We start from the raw sequence: 18,115 nt of genomic DNA, 5'->3' as shown, positions 1-18,115 counted from the left end.
TTTACGTCGAGGCATGTTTGGGGGGTCATGTAATCAGTTGATCTGGTCATTTCCCTTCCAATTGAACTATGCCCGTATCCTTGTGGCGACATATTTCCTGAAGCGATGAGGCGTTGTGCTGCCTTTCCTGCAGTCAGACGAGCGTGGATGTCTAGTAGGGTTTCGAGTGCTTTTGTTGGGGTTGACCTCAGCGCCCCTGTAATACAGAGCAGAGCCTGTCGCTGAGTCCTTTCCATAAGCTTATGATACGTTTTCTTTCCAGTAGCTTGCCACCACACTAAGACTCCATACAGCAGAGTTGTTTATTTGGAGGATCACACATTGGCCCCCCTCGTTGGGTAGTGGGCTACCAATGTGTAGGATCCTCCAATCGGTCGTTGGCTCGTCCGCGTTTTGCCGCTGAAGGAGCTTCAGCGCTCGGTCCCCCTGGATTGTGATGGGGCAGAGTACCTTCGCCTTAAGCTTGGACGGGATAAGCTCCCGGTCCACAACCTCCAGCTTGGCCCCCTCCCACATCGCCTCCAGTTGGCAGACCGTACGCGTCAGCAACCTTAGGGTTGGATCGTCGTTGCACTTTAGGATCTTAACCCCATTTAGCCACCCAGCACCATCGACCGTGGGCATTGGGGCCGCGGGATTTTCCTCCATATGTGCAAACAGTGCGTCGACGAGACGCGCGTGCACCAGCTTCCACTGTGCCGCTGACATCTTGCCGTTTTCCTCGCTACGGTCGATGAGTGCCACGATCAGATGTCGTTTGGTCACATCGCTGACCTTCGCTTTCGGTTTCGTTGGTGCTTTCGGTGGAGGGGCTGCACTCTTGGGCCCGCGTTGCCGCTTGTTCGTGGGACTTCTTTAATGGCACTCTCAGTCGACCGTTGCCTGTTGGTGGCCATCATCTCCTCCACCTTATTGGCATATTTGCCATTCGACGCCCTCATCTGTAGCATCTGAGCGTATTGTAGCCGGCCCTCCTCTACTCGCTGCTCGGCCCAGGCTAGCTTGACCTTCTCCTCCTGGGAGATGTCTGCTTTACCTTGCAGCCGGCTTTTGATGTTGAGGGCCGCTTTGTATTGTGCTTTGGTCTTCATCCCCTCCTTGGAACGCTTCGGCCCTTCCCTACGCAGGGAGCTGGTGCCTGGCTCCGGCGAGCGGAGAAGGCTCTCTTCCTCCGTCCTGCTCAGATCCGTGTCTGTGTCGTCTACGGCATCTATGCGGCTCAACTTGCAGGCTGCGGAGTGAGTTCTTTTTGTTTTTGTTGTTGTGGCAGTAGCTTTACAACTGACCTGGCCTGCTCCCGCCAAGTCTGAGGTGTGACCGCTGGCGACAAGCAGAGAGGATTGCTCCTCCCCGTGCCCGCCGGTGATAGCAGTCACGCTTCCCACCGACGTTTGGGTTGACATCCCAGCCCGTGCTTGATCCTTCTTCGCCTCCATAGTTGGCCCGAGGGTCCATACTGGTTAATATTTTTCGGGGGGACCACCCCCTAGCGTTTTAGGCCTGACCGCCAGGCACCTCTAGCCATGGCCCTGGTTCGGTTCCCCAGACTTTGAATCGGGAAGACGCCGGACCATAGCCTTAGCTAGACACTGCATTACCCCGGACAGAGCAAGCGACAGTGCATTACCCTTGTGCGGGGTAATGCAGTGTCCATTGCCCAGCCGGCACCCTCGTGGAGGGTTCAGCTATAGGATTTTCGCCAGCCGTAATATTAAAAGGGACACAGTATTTTTTTTTTTTTTTTTTCAATCATCTTTTTTAATTTTTATAGTAAAAATAAATTGGGTTAGTCAATTAACTTTAATTTGCTTTTGCCCCTTCGACATTCTGTCCTGTGCGTATTGGAAGAATTTTTTCGTTATCCAGTCAAAATCGCCGTCTTCCATCGAAAATCTTCCTTAAATCCCGCTGGAAAAAAATTAATCATGTTTATCATATTACTATATACCCAGGAAACCAAACGCAAATGATATCGCATACGAGTTAAATGCGAGACTTAACCCGACAAAACGCTCGCATTCGGACCCGCATTTGATAAAAATATGATACTTGTGTTTGTTGTTTGTTCAGTTTGTGGCAGTGAAAGTATCATTAATGAAAACTCGCAAATGAATCGTTTGCAAACCTTTTGCGATATCGTTTGGGAGTCGTTTTTGATATAAAATAATATAAAAAACAAATATTTTTTTCGAGCCCGTAGCAGTTTCAAAAAAGACTCAGAAATGATATTGCAAAAGTCTCACAAGAAATGGTTTTTGCAAGAGTTTTTCGGACCCGTTCCCATTTTGTTCCGCAATAAAATATTTTTTAATTTTTAATATGAAATTAATTTAATATGAATATTGAAATATACCTATACCTATTCTAATCTTGCCTTCCGTTCCTGCGCATTCTGCAAATATTTTTGAGTTTTGTGGTCGAAATCATGATCCTCAAGCGCAAACTTGTGTTTAAATGCATCTGTAAACAATATAAAATATATTAAAAATTGTGGAAAATAGTAAAACTTAATTATTTGTGCTAAAGTGGCTAGAAGTCCTCTTACACACTTTTTGGAGTCTGTCCCACGCCAGGAGAAAAACTTCGCCACCTTCGCCTATAATGCAGTTTAACCTTAAAATCTCCAGTAGCTCTTTGAACATGTCGAGCCTCTCCGATATATGTTCGGCTTTTTCTTTTGTATGAAATTTTATTGGTTTGATTACCTATTAGTAGAAATTTCTATTTAATGTGTAAAATATTTTAGAGATTATTAACTTTGCACTGTACACTTCGACGAAAAAATTTGAAATGCCGGCGCGAGGAACGCACGCTTCATATATTCATGTAGCAAAAGAAACACACGAATGGTTTCTAGACCAGTAATCTGTCGATATATCATCTATCGACTCGACATAGCCAAAGGCTCACTGCCGAACTCACGTGAAGGCTTTCTACTTTTTTCTTTTTTTTTGTCTTTGGACCGGCATAGCAGTCTCAGCGCACTTTTCTATTGTAAAACTCCAATTTGCGAGCTCGTTAGCGAGAGTTTTACGATACAAAAACGCATCGCTCGTATACAAGCTCGCTTGCCAGCTCGTTTGGGATCCATATCGCTTGTACACAAGCTCGTTTGCGAACATTTTGCGGAATTCTCGAAAAAGGCACGTTTGTTGGGATGGTTGGCTATTATACCCCATACTCAAAATGAGTATTGGGGTATATTAGATTTGTGGTGAAAATGGATTTGTGTAACGTCCAGAAGGAATCGTTTCCGACCCCATAAAGAATATATGTATCTATATTCTTGATCAGCATCAATAGCCGAGTCCATTGAGCCCTGTCTGTCTGTCCGTCTGTCCGTCCCTATCAGCGCCTAGTGCTCAAAGACTATAAAAGCTAGAGAAACGACGTTTGATATCCGGACTTCTGTGATGTGTCACTGTTACAAGTATATTTCAAAACTTTTTCCCGCCCACTTCAGCCCCCACAAAGAGCCGAATCGTAGAGGATGACTATATCTTCTAGAATGCAAAATCTGAACCAGATCGTGTAATTCTTATAGCCAGAATCAAGAAAACTAGGCTAGAGTAACCAACTTTGGTATAAACACTCCTGTTAGATCTCAATATAAAACGTATATTTCAAAATTTCGCCCCACCTCTTCCGCCCCAACAAAGGACGAAAATCCGTAGCCAACAGGAACAAATTAATTTGCAGTGGCTACGCAGCGCCCGACGACATGTTCAGACACGTTTTCTGTCTCTCCCGCACGCACACATTGTCGCTCAATGTAGCCATACTGACTATGTATCGGGTATAAATGTACAGTTGCGGTCGCCGCAACAACTCACATCGTTCCCCCTCGTTTTTTTGTTGTGTGTGTTAAACCATTTACACTTGACCCATCCTTTAGAAACAGTTTGAACAATAAACCAATCCACTATGATCCAGAAGTTTTTTTTTTGGCATAAAATCTAGTTATACCCGATACTCAAAATGAGTATTGGGGTATATTAGATTTGTGGTAAAAGTGGATGTGTGTAACGTCCAGAAGGAATCGTTTCCGACCCCATAAAGTATATATATTCTTGATCAGCATCAATAGCCGAGTCGATTGAGCCCTGTCTGTCTGTCCGTCCGTCCGCCTGTCCGTCTGTCCGTCCCCTTCAGCGCCTAGTGCTCAAAGACTATAAGAGCTAGAGCAACGATGTTTTGGATCCAGACTTCTGTGATATGTCACTGCTACAAAAATATTTCAAAACTTCGCCCCGCCCACTTCCGCCCCCAAAAAGGACGAAAATCTGTGGCATCCACAATTTTAAAGATATGAGAAAACCAAAAACGTAGAATTGTAGAGAATGACCATATCTTTAAGACTGCGGAATCTGAATTGGATCGTATTATTATTATAGCCAGCATCAAGAAAACAATTTCATTTTTTCTCGCCCTGTCTCTCTCTAACACACACGTAGCATAGGCGGCTTTGCTTCGAGTAAAACATTAGCGCCTAGATCTCAGAGACTACAAAAGCTAGAGCAACCAAATTTGGTATCCACACTCCTAATATATCGGACCGAGACGAGTTTGTTTCAAAATTTTGCCACACCCCCTTCCGCCCCCGCAAAGGACGAAAATCTGGGGATATTCAAAAATCTCAGAGACTATTAAGGCTAGAGTAACCAAATTTGGTATCCGCACTCCTGTTAGATCTTACTATAAAACGTGTACCTCAAAATTTCGCCCCACCCCCTTCCGCCCACACAAAGGACGAAAATCTGTTGCATCCACAATATTGCACATTCGAGAAAACTAAAAACGCAGAATCATAGATAATGACCATATCTATCAGATTGCTGAATCTGAATCAGATCAAATCATTTTTATAGCCAATAGGAACAAATCAATTTGCAGTGGCTACGCAGCGCCCGACGTCACGCTCAGACTGATTTTCTGCCTCTCTCGCACGCACTCTGTCGTGTCGTTTAATATTAGCGGCGTCTGCCGGAGGAGAGCCATACTGACTTAGTATCGGGTATAACCGTAGAGTTGCGGTGTCCGCAGCAACTCACAACGTTCCCCCTCGTTTTTAATCTAGAGCCTTGAATTTTGCACAGATATTTGGAGTATTTTTATAAAATTTCGATTTTTTTGTTAAGATTCGACAACGCCATCACCATCCTTCCCCAGCATGTATAAGAAGATTCGTGTTATTATTATCATTTACAAGATCAGACACCATCCCTTTCAATCTTGTCCCTGAATTTTATAATGTAATGTTGGACGTCCCATTTGTTTTGGTGTCTTACACTTTTCATCAAGCCATTATTTTAGAAGCCATCCATTTAGCATGAATTTTAATGAAGGATTCAAAATTACAGATTTTTTTTATCTATTTCTGTTTTTTTTTGTCATTTTTCAAATGATTGTTATTAATTTTACTATAAATCCAATGTGAGACAGATTTTTTTTTCGATTGTTGTTGCCCCGAATATCGATGAGATCGCTATGCAAAAACTCGAAGTTGCCTGAACATTAGGAAATTTAAAGAAAAAGAGGCCAAAACTTTCCAGTCAATTACAACATATGTAATTAGTTTTTTTTCAGCATAACTCAGTTCATTTCTTATCTTCTACGAAATACATATAAATTGAACATTACACAACACGTTAGTTTTGGGACTACACATAAAATAGCTATATACATTAGATACTACATTTAATTTTCCATTCTTAGCCGAACTTAATTGAGCAAATTTACTCGAGCGTCACGTAAAAATGTAAAGAAGTAATTTGGCGCCAATTTCTCACAATCATCAGATAGATTTCTCACTTTTAAAAGCTCGCAAAATGAGAAGCTTAATCATTTTTTTTTTAAATTGTAATATGTATGATTTTTAAGGGTGATACAAATTTCGACTTTATGCCAAACAAAACGATTTCTGGACCATAGTGCATTCTACAGCGATATTTTTCAATTCAGAAAAGTCGTAAAAAAGCTGAAAAAAGGATTCCATTAAATTCACATAGATATCTTCAGTTGGGTTTTTCCACAGTTCAGAAAAAAATCAAAACATTTTTTGAAAACTTTTTTTTTATTTCAATAAACATATTTATAAATGAATCATATTAAGACGAGGTGGAACGTTGTGAGTTGCTGCGGACACCGCAACTCTACAGTTATACCCGATACTAAGTCAGTATGGCTCTCCTGCGGCAGACGCCGCTAATATTGAACCACACGACAAAGAGTGCGTGCGAGAGAGACAGAAAATCAGTCTGAGCGTGACGTCGGGCGCTGCGTGGCCACTGCAAATTGATTTGTTCCTATTGGCTATAAAAATGATCTGATCTGATCCAGATTCAGCAATCTGATAGATATGGTCATTATCTATGATTCTGCGTTTTTAGTTTTCTCGAATGTGTAATATTGTGGATGCAACAGATTTTCGTCCTTTGTGTGGGCGGAAGGGGGTGGGGCGAAATTCTGAGATAAATGTTTTATAGTGAGATCTAACAGAAGTGCGGATACCAAATTTGGTTACTCTAGCCTTTATAGTCTCTGAGATTTGTGGATGCCCCAGATTTTCGTTCTTTGCGGGGGCGGAAGGGGGTGTGGCGAAATTTGGACACGAAACGGTCAAGGTCCGATATCACAGGAGTGTGGATACCAAATTTGGTTGCTCTGGCTCTTATAGGTTCTGAGATCCTTGATCTCATATTTTGCAATTGACAAAACCGACCATGAAACCTGTGTGTTAGAGAGAGACAGAGCGAGAAAGAATGAAATTGTTTTCTTGATTCTGGCTATAATCATTATACGATCTGGTTCAGATTTTGCACTGTAGAAGATATGGTCATCCTCTCCGATTCTGCGTTTTTGGTTTTATCGTATCTTTAAAAATGTGGATGCCACAGATTTTCGTCCTTTGTGGGGGCGGAAGTGGGCGGGGCGAAGTTTTGAAATATTTTTGTAGCAGTGACATATCACAGAAGTCTGGATCCAAAACATCATTGCTCTAGCTCTTATAGTCTTTGAGCACTAGGCGCTGAAGGGGACGGACGGACGGACGGACGGACGGACGTACGGACGGACGGACAGACGGACAGACAGACAGGGCTCAATCGACTCGGCTATTGATGCTGATCAAGAATATATATACTTTATGGGGTCGGAAACGATTCCTTCTGGACGTTACACACATCCACTTTTACCACAAATCTAATATACCCCAATACTCATTTTGAGTATCGGGTATAAAAAAGAAACGAGGGGGAACGTTGTGAGTTGCTGCGGACACCGCAACTCTACAGTTATACCCGATACTTAGTCAGTGTGGCTTTACTCCGGCAGACGCCGCTAATATTAAACGACACGACAAAGAATGCGTGCGAGAGAGACAGAAAATCAGTCTGAGCGTTACGTCGGGCGCTGGGTAGCCACTGCAAATAGATTTGTTCCTTTTGGCTATAAAAATGATCCGATCTGATCCAGATTCAGCAACCGGATAGATATGGTTATTCTCTATGATTGTGCGTTTTTAGTTTTTGTCGAATCTGCAATATTGTGGATGCAACAGATTTTCGTCCTTTGTGGGGGCGGAAGGGGGTGGGGCGAAATTTGGAGATATACGTTTTATAGTGAGATCTAACAGAAGTGCGGATACCAAATTTGGTTACTCTAGCCTTAATAGTCTCTGAGATTTGTGGATGCCCCAGATTTTCGTTCTTTGCGGGGGCGGAAGGGGGTGTGGCGAAATTTGGACACGAAACGGTCAAGGTCCGATATCACAGGAGTGTGGATACCAAATTTGGTTGCTCTGGCTCTTATAGGTTCTGAGATCCTTGAACTCATATTTTGCAATTGACAAAACCGACCATGAAACCTGTGTGTTAGAGAGAGACAGAGCGAGAAAGAATGAAATTGTTTTCTTGATTCTGGCTATAATCATTATACGATCTGGTTCAGATTTTGCACTGTAGAAGATATGGTCATCCTCTCCGATTCTGCGTTTTTGGTTTTATCGTATCTCACATTGGATTTATAGTAAAATTAATAACAATCATTTGAAAAATGACAAAAAAAAACAGAAATAGATAAAAAAAATCTGTAATTTTGAATCCTTCATTAAAATTCATGCTAAATGGATGGCTTCTAAAATAATGGCTTGATGAAAAGTGTAAGACACCAAAACAAATGGGACGTCCAACATTACATTATAAAATTCAGGGACAAGATTGAAAGGGATGGTGTCTGATCTTGTAAATGATAATAATAACACGAATCTTCTTATACATGCTGGGGAAGGATGGTGATGGCGTTGTCGAATCTTAACAAAAAAATCGAAATTTTATAAAAATACTCCAAATATCTGTGCAAAATTCAAGGCTCTAGATTAAAAACGAGGGGGAACGTTGTGAGTTGCTGCGGACACCGCAACTCTACGGTTATACCCGATACTAAGTCAGTATGGCTCTCCTCCGGCAGACGCCGCTAATATTAAACGACACGACAGAGTGCGTGCGAGAGAGGCAGAAAATCAGTCTGAGCGTGACGTCGGGCGCTGCGTAGCCACTGCAAATTGATTTGTTCCTATTGGCTATAAAAATGATCTGATCTGATCCAGATTCAGCAATCTGATAGATATGGTCATTATCTATGATTCTGCGTTTTTAGTTTTCTCGAATGTGTAATATTGTGGATGCAACAGATTTTCGTCCTTTGTGGGGGCGGAAGGGGGTGGGGCGAAATTCTGAGATAAATGTTTTATAGTGAGATCTAACAGAAGTGCGGATACCAAATTTGGTTACTCTAGCCTTTATAGTCTCTGAGATTTGTGGATGCCCCAGATTTTCGTTCTTTGCGGGGGCGGAAGGGGGTGTGGCGAAATTTGGACACGAAACGGTCAAGGTCCGATATCACAGGAGTGTGGATACCAAATTTGGTTGCTCTGGCTCTTATAGGTTCTGAGATCCTTGATCTCATATTTTGCAATTGACAAAACCGACCATGAAACCTGTGTGTTAGAGAGAGACAGAGCGAGAAAGAATGAAATTGTTTTCTTGATTCTGGCTATAATCATTATACGATCTGGTTCAGATTTTGCACTGTAGAAGATATGGTCATCCTCTCCGATTCTGCGTTTTTGGTTTTATCGTATCTTTAAAAATGTGGATGCCACAGATTTTCGTCCTTTGTGGGGGCGGAAGTGGGCGGGGCGAAGTTTTGAAATATTTTTGTAGCAGTGACATATCACAGAAGTCTGGATCCAAAACATCATTGCTCTAGCTCTTATAGTCTTTGAGCACTAGGCGCTGAAGGGGACGGACGGACGGACGGACGGACGGACGGACGGACGGACGGACAGACGGACAGACAGACAGGGCTCAATCGACTCGGCTATTGATGCTGATCAAGAATATATATACTTTATGGGGTCGGAAACGATTCCTTCTGGACGTTACACACATCCACTTTTACCACAAATCTAATATACCCCAATACTCATTTTGAGTATCGGGTATAAAAAAGAAACGAGGGGGAACGTTGTGAGTTGCTGCGGACACCGCAACTCTACAGTTATACCCGATACTTAGTCAGTGTGGCTTTACTCCGGCAGACGCCGCTAATATTAAACGACACGACAAAGAATGCGTGCGAGAGAGACAGAAAATCAGTCTGAGCGTGACGTCGGGCGCTGGGTAGCCACTGCAAATAGATTTGTTCCTTTTGGCTATAAAAATGATCCGATCTGATCCAGATTCAGCAACCGGATAGATATGGTTATTCTCTATGATTGTGCGTTTTTAGTTTTTGTCGAATCTGCAATATTGTGGATGCAACAGATTTTCGTCCTTTGTGGGGGCGGAAGGGGGTGGGGCGAAATACTGAGATATACGTTTTATAGTGAGATCTAACAGAAGTGCGGATACCAAATTTGGTTACTCTAGCCTTAATAGTCTCTGAGATTTGTGGATGCCCCAGATTTTCGTTCTTTGCGGGGGCGGAAGGGGGTGTGGCGAAATTTGGACACGAAACGGTCAAGGTCCGATATCACAGGAGTGTGGATACCAAATTTGGTTGCTCTGGCTCTTATAGGTTCTGAGATCCTTGAACTCATATTTTGCAATTGACAAAACCGACCATGAAACCTGTGTGTTAGAGAGAGACAGAGCGAGAAAGAATGAAATTGTTTTCTTGATTCTGGCTATAATCATTATACGATCTGGTTCAGATTTTGCACTGTAGAAGATATGGTCATCCTCTCCGATTCTGCGTTTTTGGTTTTATCGTATCTTTAAAAATGTGGATGCCACAGATTTTCGTCCTTTGTGGGGGCGGAAGTGGGCGGGGCGAAGTTTTGAAATATTTTTGTAGCAGTGACATATCACAGAAGTCTGGATCCAAAACATCATTGCTCTAGCTCTTATAGTCTTTGAGCACTAGGCGCTGAAGGGGACGGACGGACGGACGGACGGACGGACGGACGGACGGACAGACGGACAGACAGACAGGGCTCAATCGACTCGGCTATTGATGCTGATCAAGAATATATATACTTTATGGGGTCGGAAACGATTCCTTCTGGACGTTACACACATCCACTTTTACCACAAATCTAATATACCCCAATACTCATTTTGAGTATCGGGTATAAAAAAGAAACGAGGGGGAACGTTGTGAGTTGCTGCGGACACCGCAACTCTACAGTTATACCCGATACTTAGTCAGTGTGGCTTTACTCCGGCAGACGCCGCTAATATTAAACGACACGACAAAGAATGCGTGCGAGAGAGACAGAAAATCAGTCTGAGCCTGACGTCGGGCGCTGCGTAGCCACTGCAAATTGATTTCTTGCTTTTGGCTACAAAAATGATCCGATCTGATCCAGATTCAGCAATCTGATAGATATGGTCATTATCTATGATTCTGCGTTTTTAGTGTTCTCGAATGTGCAATATTGTGGATGCAACAGATTTTCGTCCTTTGTGGTGGCGGAAGGGGGTGGGGCGAAATACTGAGATATACGTTTTATAGTGAGATCTAACAGAAGTGCGGATACCAAATTTGGTTACTCTAGCCTTAATAGTCTCTGAGATTTGTGGATGCCCCAGATTTTCGTCCTTTGCGGGGGCGGAAGGGGGTGTGGCGAAATTTGGACACGAAACGGTCAAGGTCCGATATCACAGGAGAGTGGATACCAAATTTGGTTGCTCTGGCTCTTATAGGTTCTGAGATCCTGGAACTCATATTTTGCAATTGGCAAAACCGACCATGAAACCTGTGTGTTAGACAGAGACAGAGCGAGAAAGAATGAAATTGTTTTCTTGATTCTGGCTATAATAATTATACGATCTGGTTCAGATTTTACACTCTAGAACATATAGTCATCTTCTACGATTCTGCATTTTCAGTTTTCTCGTATCTTTGAATTTGTGGATGCCACAGATTTTCGCACTTTGTGGGGGCGGAAGTAGGCGGGGCAAATTTTTGAAATATACTTGTAGCAGTGACATATTACAGAAGACGCCGCTAATATTGAACGACACGACAAAGAATGCGTGCGAGAGAGACAGAAAATCAGTCTGAGCGTGACGTCGGGCGCTGCGTAGCCACTGCAAATTGATTTCTTGCTTTTGGCTACAAAAATGATCCGATCTGATCCAGATTCAGCAATCTGATAGATATGGTCATTATCTATGACTGTGTGTTTTTAGTTTTCTCATAGCGTCAAAATTTTGGATACCACAGATTTTGGTCCTTTCGGGAGTGGGCCGAAAATTTGAATTGCATCCATCTAACAGAAGTGTGGATACCAAAATTGGTTGCTCTAGCTCTTATAGTCTCAGATTTAGGCGGTCATTTTAAGCGAGAGGCAAAGCCGACCATGAAACGTGTGTTGTGAGGACCCATACTGGGAGCCTCACATCGTTACAAGAATTAGTTGATTAATAAGACAATCTGAAAATATAGCACATCGAAAATGGAGCGAGATTTATAGCCGTCAAGATTACATTCTATGTTAGTAAATAAGCTAGTTCATTCTCGCATAGCCGAAATCCCGCCAAACGGCCAGCTCACACGGAATAGCCGCAAAGGGAACAGCGAGGAGAGAGAACCATGATCAGCCGGCAACAGAGCGGATCTCTTTCGAGAAAGTCCCGTTGGCCCGAAATCGAGCGCCAGGCGTGGTGAGAGCGTCGAGCGACCGTGGCGAGAGCGAGAGTCGATTTTTGGAAGCGAGCGAAGACAGAACGCCGCGGACAGTGTGTAAGGAAACAAAAGTGTTGAACGGCCGCAGGAACACAGGCGCCGGATGCGCGGGTGAGTTGGCTGATGGCCGATGGCCAAGGTAGTGGAAGGAGTAGAAGGGAGTGCAAAGGAAACCAGAACAATAAACTTCGATCGTATAATTAAGAATTCTCTTGCTTTTATTTACTTTGTCCGGTCGGACCGCCGACCGCGGTCATCTCTAAAATACCACAGATATTCGACTTTTGTGGGAGCGGAGGGGGCCTGGGCTTAGTATTGAAATACACTTGTAACAGTGACAGATAACAGATGTCTGGATATACAATTTCGTTACTCTAGCTCTAGTCTCTGAGCACTATGCGCTCATTCAGAAGGACAGACAGACGGACGGACAGGCAGACATGGCTCTATCGACTCGGCTATTGATGCCTGATCAAGAATATATGTATATACTTTATGGGGTCGGAAGCGCTTCCTTTTGGACGTACACACATCCATTTTCATCCAATCAAATCGATATACCCATATCTCTCTATCCGTCTTGTTTGACGCCTAGTTCTCAGAGATAATAGGACCTAGAGCAGCAAAATTGTTGTGTGTAGGCTCATGTAATATTAAACTGAATTAAGTGTATTTAAAAATTTCTCCATGTGCCTTTTCCCCCACAAAGGACGAAAGTCTGTGGCATCCACAATATTGAAGATTCAAGAAAACTAAAAACGCACAATCAGACTCAGGCTCAGACTGATTTTCTGTCTCTCTCACACGAACTCTTTGTCGTGTCGCTTAATATTAGTGGCGTCTGCCGGGGAGAACCATACTGACTAAGTATCGGGTATAAATGTAGAGTTGCGGTCTCCACAGCAACGCACAACGTTCAACCTCGTTATACCCGATACTCAAAATGAGTATTGGGGTATATTAGATTTGTGGTGAAAATTGATGTGTGTAACGTCCAGAAGGAATCGTTTCCGCCCCATAAAGTATATATATTCTTGATCAGCATCAATAGCCGAGTCGATTGAGCCCTGTCTGTCTGTCCGTCTGTCCGTCCCTATCAGCGCCTAGTGCTCAAAGACTATAAAAGCTAGAGCTAGAGCAGACGTTTTATATCCGGACTTCTGTGATATGTACTGCTACAAGTATATTTCAAAACTTTGCCCCGCCCCCACAAAAGGCGAAAATCTGTGGCATCCACAAATTCAAAGATACGAGAAAACAGAAAACGCAGAATCGTAGAGGATGACCATATCTCGCTCTGTCTCTCTCCAACACACAGGTTTCATGGTCGGTTTTGCCAATTGCAAAATATGAGTTCAAGGATCTCAGAACCTATAAGAGCCAGAGCAACCAAATTTGGTATCCACTCTCCTGTGATATCGGACCTTGACCGTTTCGTGTCAAAATTTCACCACACCCCCTTCCGCCCCCGCGGAACAAATTAATTTGCAGTGGCTACGCAGCGCCCGACGACATGTTCAGACACGTTTTCTGTCTCTCCCGCACGCACACATTGTCGCTCAATGTAGCCATACTGACTATGTATCGGGTATAAATGTACAGTTGCGGTCGCCGCAACAACTCACATCGTTCCCCCTCGTTTTTTTGTTGTGTGTGTTAAACCATTTACATTTGACCCATCCTTTAGAAACAGTTTGAACAATAAACCAATCCAATATGATCCAGAAGTTTTTTTTTTGTTATAAAATCTAGTTTTTAATCTAGAGCCTTGAATTTTGCACAGATATTTGGAGTATTTTTATAAAATTTCGATTTTTTTGTTAAGATTCGACAACGCCATCACCATCCTTCCACAGCATGTATAAGAAGATTCGTGTTATTATTATCATTTACAAGATCAGACACCAATTCTCTTTCAATCTTGTCCCTGAATTTTATAATGTAATGTTGGACGTCCCATTTGTTTTGGTGTCTTACAATTTTCATCAAGCCATTATTTTAGAAGCCATCCATTTAGCATGCGCGGTCATAAATCGTTCCATCATTTTGCTGCACCTTAGAAGATTTCTTTTAATGAAGGATTCAAAATTACAAATTTTTTTATCTATTTCTGTCTTTTTTTTTTTGTCATTTTTCAAATGATTGTTATTAATTTTACTATAACTCCAATGTGAGAAAGATTTTTTTTTTCGATTGTTGTTGCCCCGAATATCGATGATATCGCTATGCAAAAACTCGAAGTTGCCTGAACATTAGGAAATTTAAAGAAAAAGAGGCCAAAACTTTGCTCAGAGACGATAAAAGCTAGAGCCACGACATTTTGTATTCAGACTTCTGTGATATGTCAATGCTACAAGTGTATTTCAAAACTTCACCCCACCCCTTCCGCCCCACAGATGCCGAAAATCTGTGGCATCCACAATTTTGAACATAAGAGAAAATTAAAAATCACAATTATAGCGAATGACCATATCTACCAGATTGCCGGATTTGGATCAGTTCGGATCATTATTATAACCAAAAGGAAGATATCAATTTTTAGGGGCTACGCAGCGCCCCACGACATGTTTTGACTGACTGATTTGACTGACTGACTGATTTTCTGTCTCTCTCGCACGCATTTTTTGTCGTGGCGTTCAATGTTAGCGCCGTCTGGTGGAGGAGAGCCATACTGACTTAGTATCGGGTATAAATTTAGAGTTGCGGTCGCAGCAGTAAATCACAACGTTCCCCGTCGTTCTTGTTTCGATTTGAAATGCTATGGAGACAGGGCCACTGTGCAAGGCGACGGAACTTGTTCTTGCGATCACGATCGGTGTAGATGTAACGAGCCGCTCGGACTGCTAAAAGTTCTGATCCGCCAAATTTATATTGGGGGCATGTTGCGGCGATTTATGTCGACGGTACAGTTGGGTTGATTGCTCGTAATGGTGGGAGCAACTAATGCTGAAATAGTCGTGGCATGGCATTTTAAAAAACTGTGCCCAGTCCCTTTGCAAACCCTTGACCTTTTTCTTCAACCTCTCTTTGGAACAGTCTTGTCTCCGAGTAATTTGGAATGAGTCCTACATCATTCCGCTTCACGGAAAAGGCTCAAGATCAAATATTGAAAACTATCGTGGTATCGCAATGCTTTCCGCCATCCCGAAGCTTCTTGAGTTCCTGGTCACCCGGCAACTGCAACATCTTTGTTGCAGCTTGATATCTCCGTCGCAACACGGTTTTTTCAGACATCTTTCAATATCGACTAACCTTCTTGAGTTTTCAAACTTAATCCACTGTGGTTTTCAAAGTGGTTTGCAGACGGATGTAGTTTTTACGGACTTCAGCAAGGCATTCGATTCTGTGAACCATGCTCTTCTTATTCTGCTTATTCACAAGCTCTCTTTATTAGGGTTCCCAACGAATCTTCTAGATTAGATTTTGTCCTATCTCTCTAACCGTTCTTAACGTGTTTTGCTTTCTTATGTGTTGTAACAAATATTGTTAATGTTACTTCAGGTGTGCCACAGGGAAGTCATCTGGGCCCGCTTCTGTTTATTTTATTTGTGAATGACCTTCCTCAAGTTATAACATACTCTACTACAATAATGTATGCTAATGATGTTAAAATCTGTCTGCCTTACTCTGATTGATATTTGCACACACGCCTGCAACTGGATCTTAGTGAACTACTATTGTGGTGTTCAACTAATCTTCTTTTCTGAACCTTTCTAAATGCAAACTTATGACATTTTACCGTCGCGCTCCACATTTTGTCAAATATGTTCTAGGAAATTATGTTCTAGAGCGAATTTCGAGTTCAAATGACCTCGGAGTCCTTTTTGATCATAAGATGTGTTTTAACAGCCATATAGCTGCAACAGTAAATAAAGCTAAGGGTGTTTAAGCGTTCATCAAGCGTTGGTCAAAAGAGTTTGACGACCCGTACGTTACGAAACAACTGTATATCTCGTTGGTACGTCCGATATTGGAGTATTGTTCTTGTGTGTGGAGCGCGCAGTATAAAGAGCAGAAGGTTGTTATTGAATCCGTGCAAAAGCAATTTTCTATTTTTGCCCTTCGTAACATTAACTGGGACTCGGGTAGAATATTGCCGCCCTACCGGTCTAAGCTAAATCTTATTGACCTGCCGTCGTTGCACCTTCGTAACATTAACTGGGACTCCGGTAGAACATTGCCACCCTACCGGTCTAGGCTAAATCTTATTGACCTGCCGTCGTTGCACCATCGCAGAATATGCAATGGCGTTATGTTCGTGCACAAGCTTCTTCTCGGGATTGTTGACTCCCAAACTCTCTTGGGTCAGATTGACTTGGCCGTCCCATCTAGACCTACCCGCACTTTTAGGCCAATCCGTTTACCCATATGTAGGTCAAATTATGCCGAACATGAACCTTTTAGGGTTATATGCCATAATTATAACTCCCTCTGTCCTTCCTTATCCCCTAAACTGTCCCTTAGACTAATTGCATGCAATATTTATAATCACTTAAATTCAACTAACTTTTAACTTATCTTTTTTCCGCCTTCTGTAATTAAGTACCATTATTAACAGATATTTGTTAATTTAATAAATAAATAAATAGCTTGGCGCGTGTGATAAGATGCACCTGCGATCCAGAATCGAGCAGGGCACGGCCAGGAATCAATGTACCAGAGCAACACAACGTCCCGTTTGTGACGTGGCTGACGATGCTGCAGTACGTTCAACGTCAGAGCGTATTGCAGGCAATCGTGGAGTCGATATTGAATTTGAGAGTTGAGGCAGAATGAATTGAGAATCGTTGGACGGAGACTAGAAATGAATTAGCATGTGATATTAAGCACCATATAGTCGACAGGATTGAGAACGACTTGCACTTTAAATACTGCGCTGAATACATAGCCGCCGCCGAATTCCGGAAAATTCAACTCCGGCAGGCGATGCCGACCTTGCACTATAACCGTAGTTAGGGCTTCTCCAATAGGGCTTCTTAAAATAATTACAACAACAAAGTGCTGCCATGCGCAGGCGCAGGTACAATAATTTCTTCTTGTGTTGTTCACGCGTGTCCCACAAGTCCTTGTTCGTCGGCATTTAGCATTGATACCACAAGTGATGCGCATCGTTTTTCAGGCTACAAAAAATACTTCGGATGAATCTATCCTTCGACAAGGCCAGACAATTTTTTGATTTGCGTTTTTTTTGTAACACTATGAAATATCTTTTTCTGGACGTCCCACCCTTTTTGAAGATGATCTTTCCATCAAAAGTAGTGGCATATATACCCATTCTTCGTAACTTTTTCCAAAAATACCTTCCACAGTTTTTCCACTAAAATAATTTCGTAGCTTTTTGCCAATCTTGAACTGCTGCTCCTGAGTATACTTAACTTTGTTTAAAACAGTACCAAATACATAGTTATCCGTGGCGACAAACTTTATGTAAATCGCTTTGTCATGCCATATTAAACGAGGGGGACCGCTGCTGCTGCGACCGCAACTCTACATTTATACCCGATACATATGTAGTCAGTATGGCTCTCCTCCGCCAGACGGCGCTAACATTGAACGACACGACAAAGAGTGCGTGCGAGAGAGACCGAAAATCTGTCAGAACGTGTCGTCGGGCGCTGCGTAATCACTGCAAATTTATTTTTTCCTTTTGGTTATAATAATGATCCGATCTAATCCAATTCGGCAATCTGGTAGATATGGTCATTCTCTATGACTGTGTGTTTTTAGTTTTCTCATATCGTCAAAATTTTGGATACCACAGATTTTGGTCCTTTCGGGAGTGGGCCGAAAATTTGAATTGCATCCATCTAACAGAAGTGTGGATACCAAAATTGGTTGCTCTAGCTCTTATAGTCTCAGATTTAGGCGGTCATTTTAAGCGAGAGGCAAAGCCGACCATGAAACGTGTGTTGTGAGGACCCAT

At 42.6% G+C, this 18,115-nt stretch overlaps 1 protein-coding gene and 1 long non-coding RNA gene across 3 annotated transcripts in view; one reads left to right on the top strand and one right to left on the bottom strand.

Moving 5' to 3' along the window:
* Window positions 1-18,115, top strand: part of LOC117186162 (DNA-directed RNA polymerase III subunit RPC1) — a 77,431-nt gene that overhangs the window by 53,732 nt on the left and 5,584 nt on the right. The window lies entirely within an intron of this gene.
* On the bottom strand, window positions 1,734-2,779 carry LOC117186164. Its single transcript, XR_004471293.1, has 3 exons — window positions 2,550-2,779; window positions 2,360-2,460; window positions 1,734-1,908 (listed from the first exon to the last, which is right to left on the bottom strand). It is a non-coding gene; the product is annotated as an uncharacterized LOC117186164 (long non-coding RNA).

Source organism: Drosophila miranda, chromosome XR (assembly GCF_003369915.1).
Source record: "Drosophila miranda strain MSH22 chromosome XR, D.miranda_PacBio2.1, whole genome shotgun sequence".
Lineage (NCBI taxonomy): Eukaryota > Metazoa > Arthropoda > Insecta > Diptera > Drosophilidae > Drosophila > Drosophila miranda.
The sequence above is the reverse complement of the archived record's forward strand: the minus strand, read 5'-3'. Positions and strand labels throughout refer to the sequence as shown.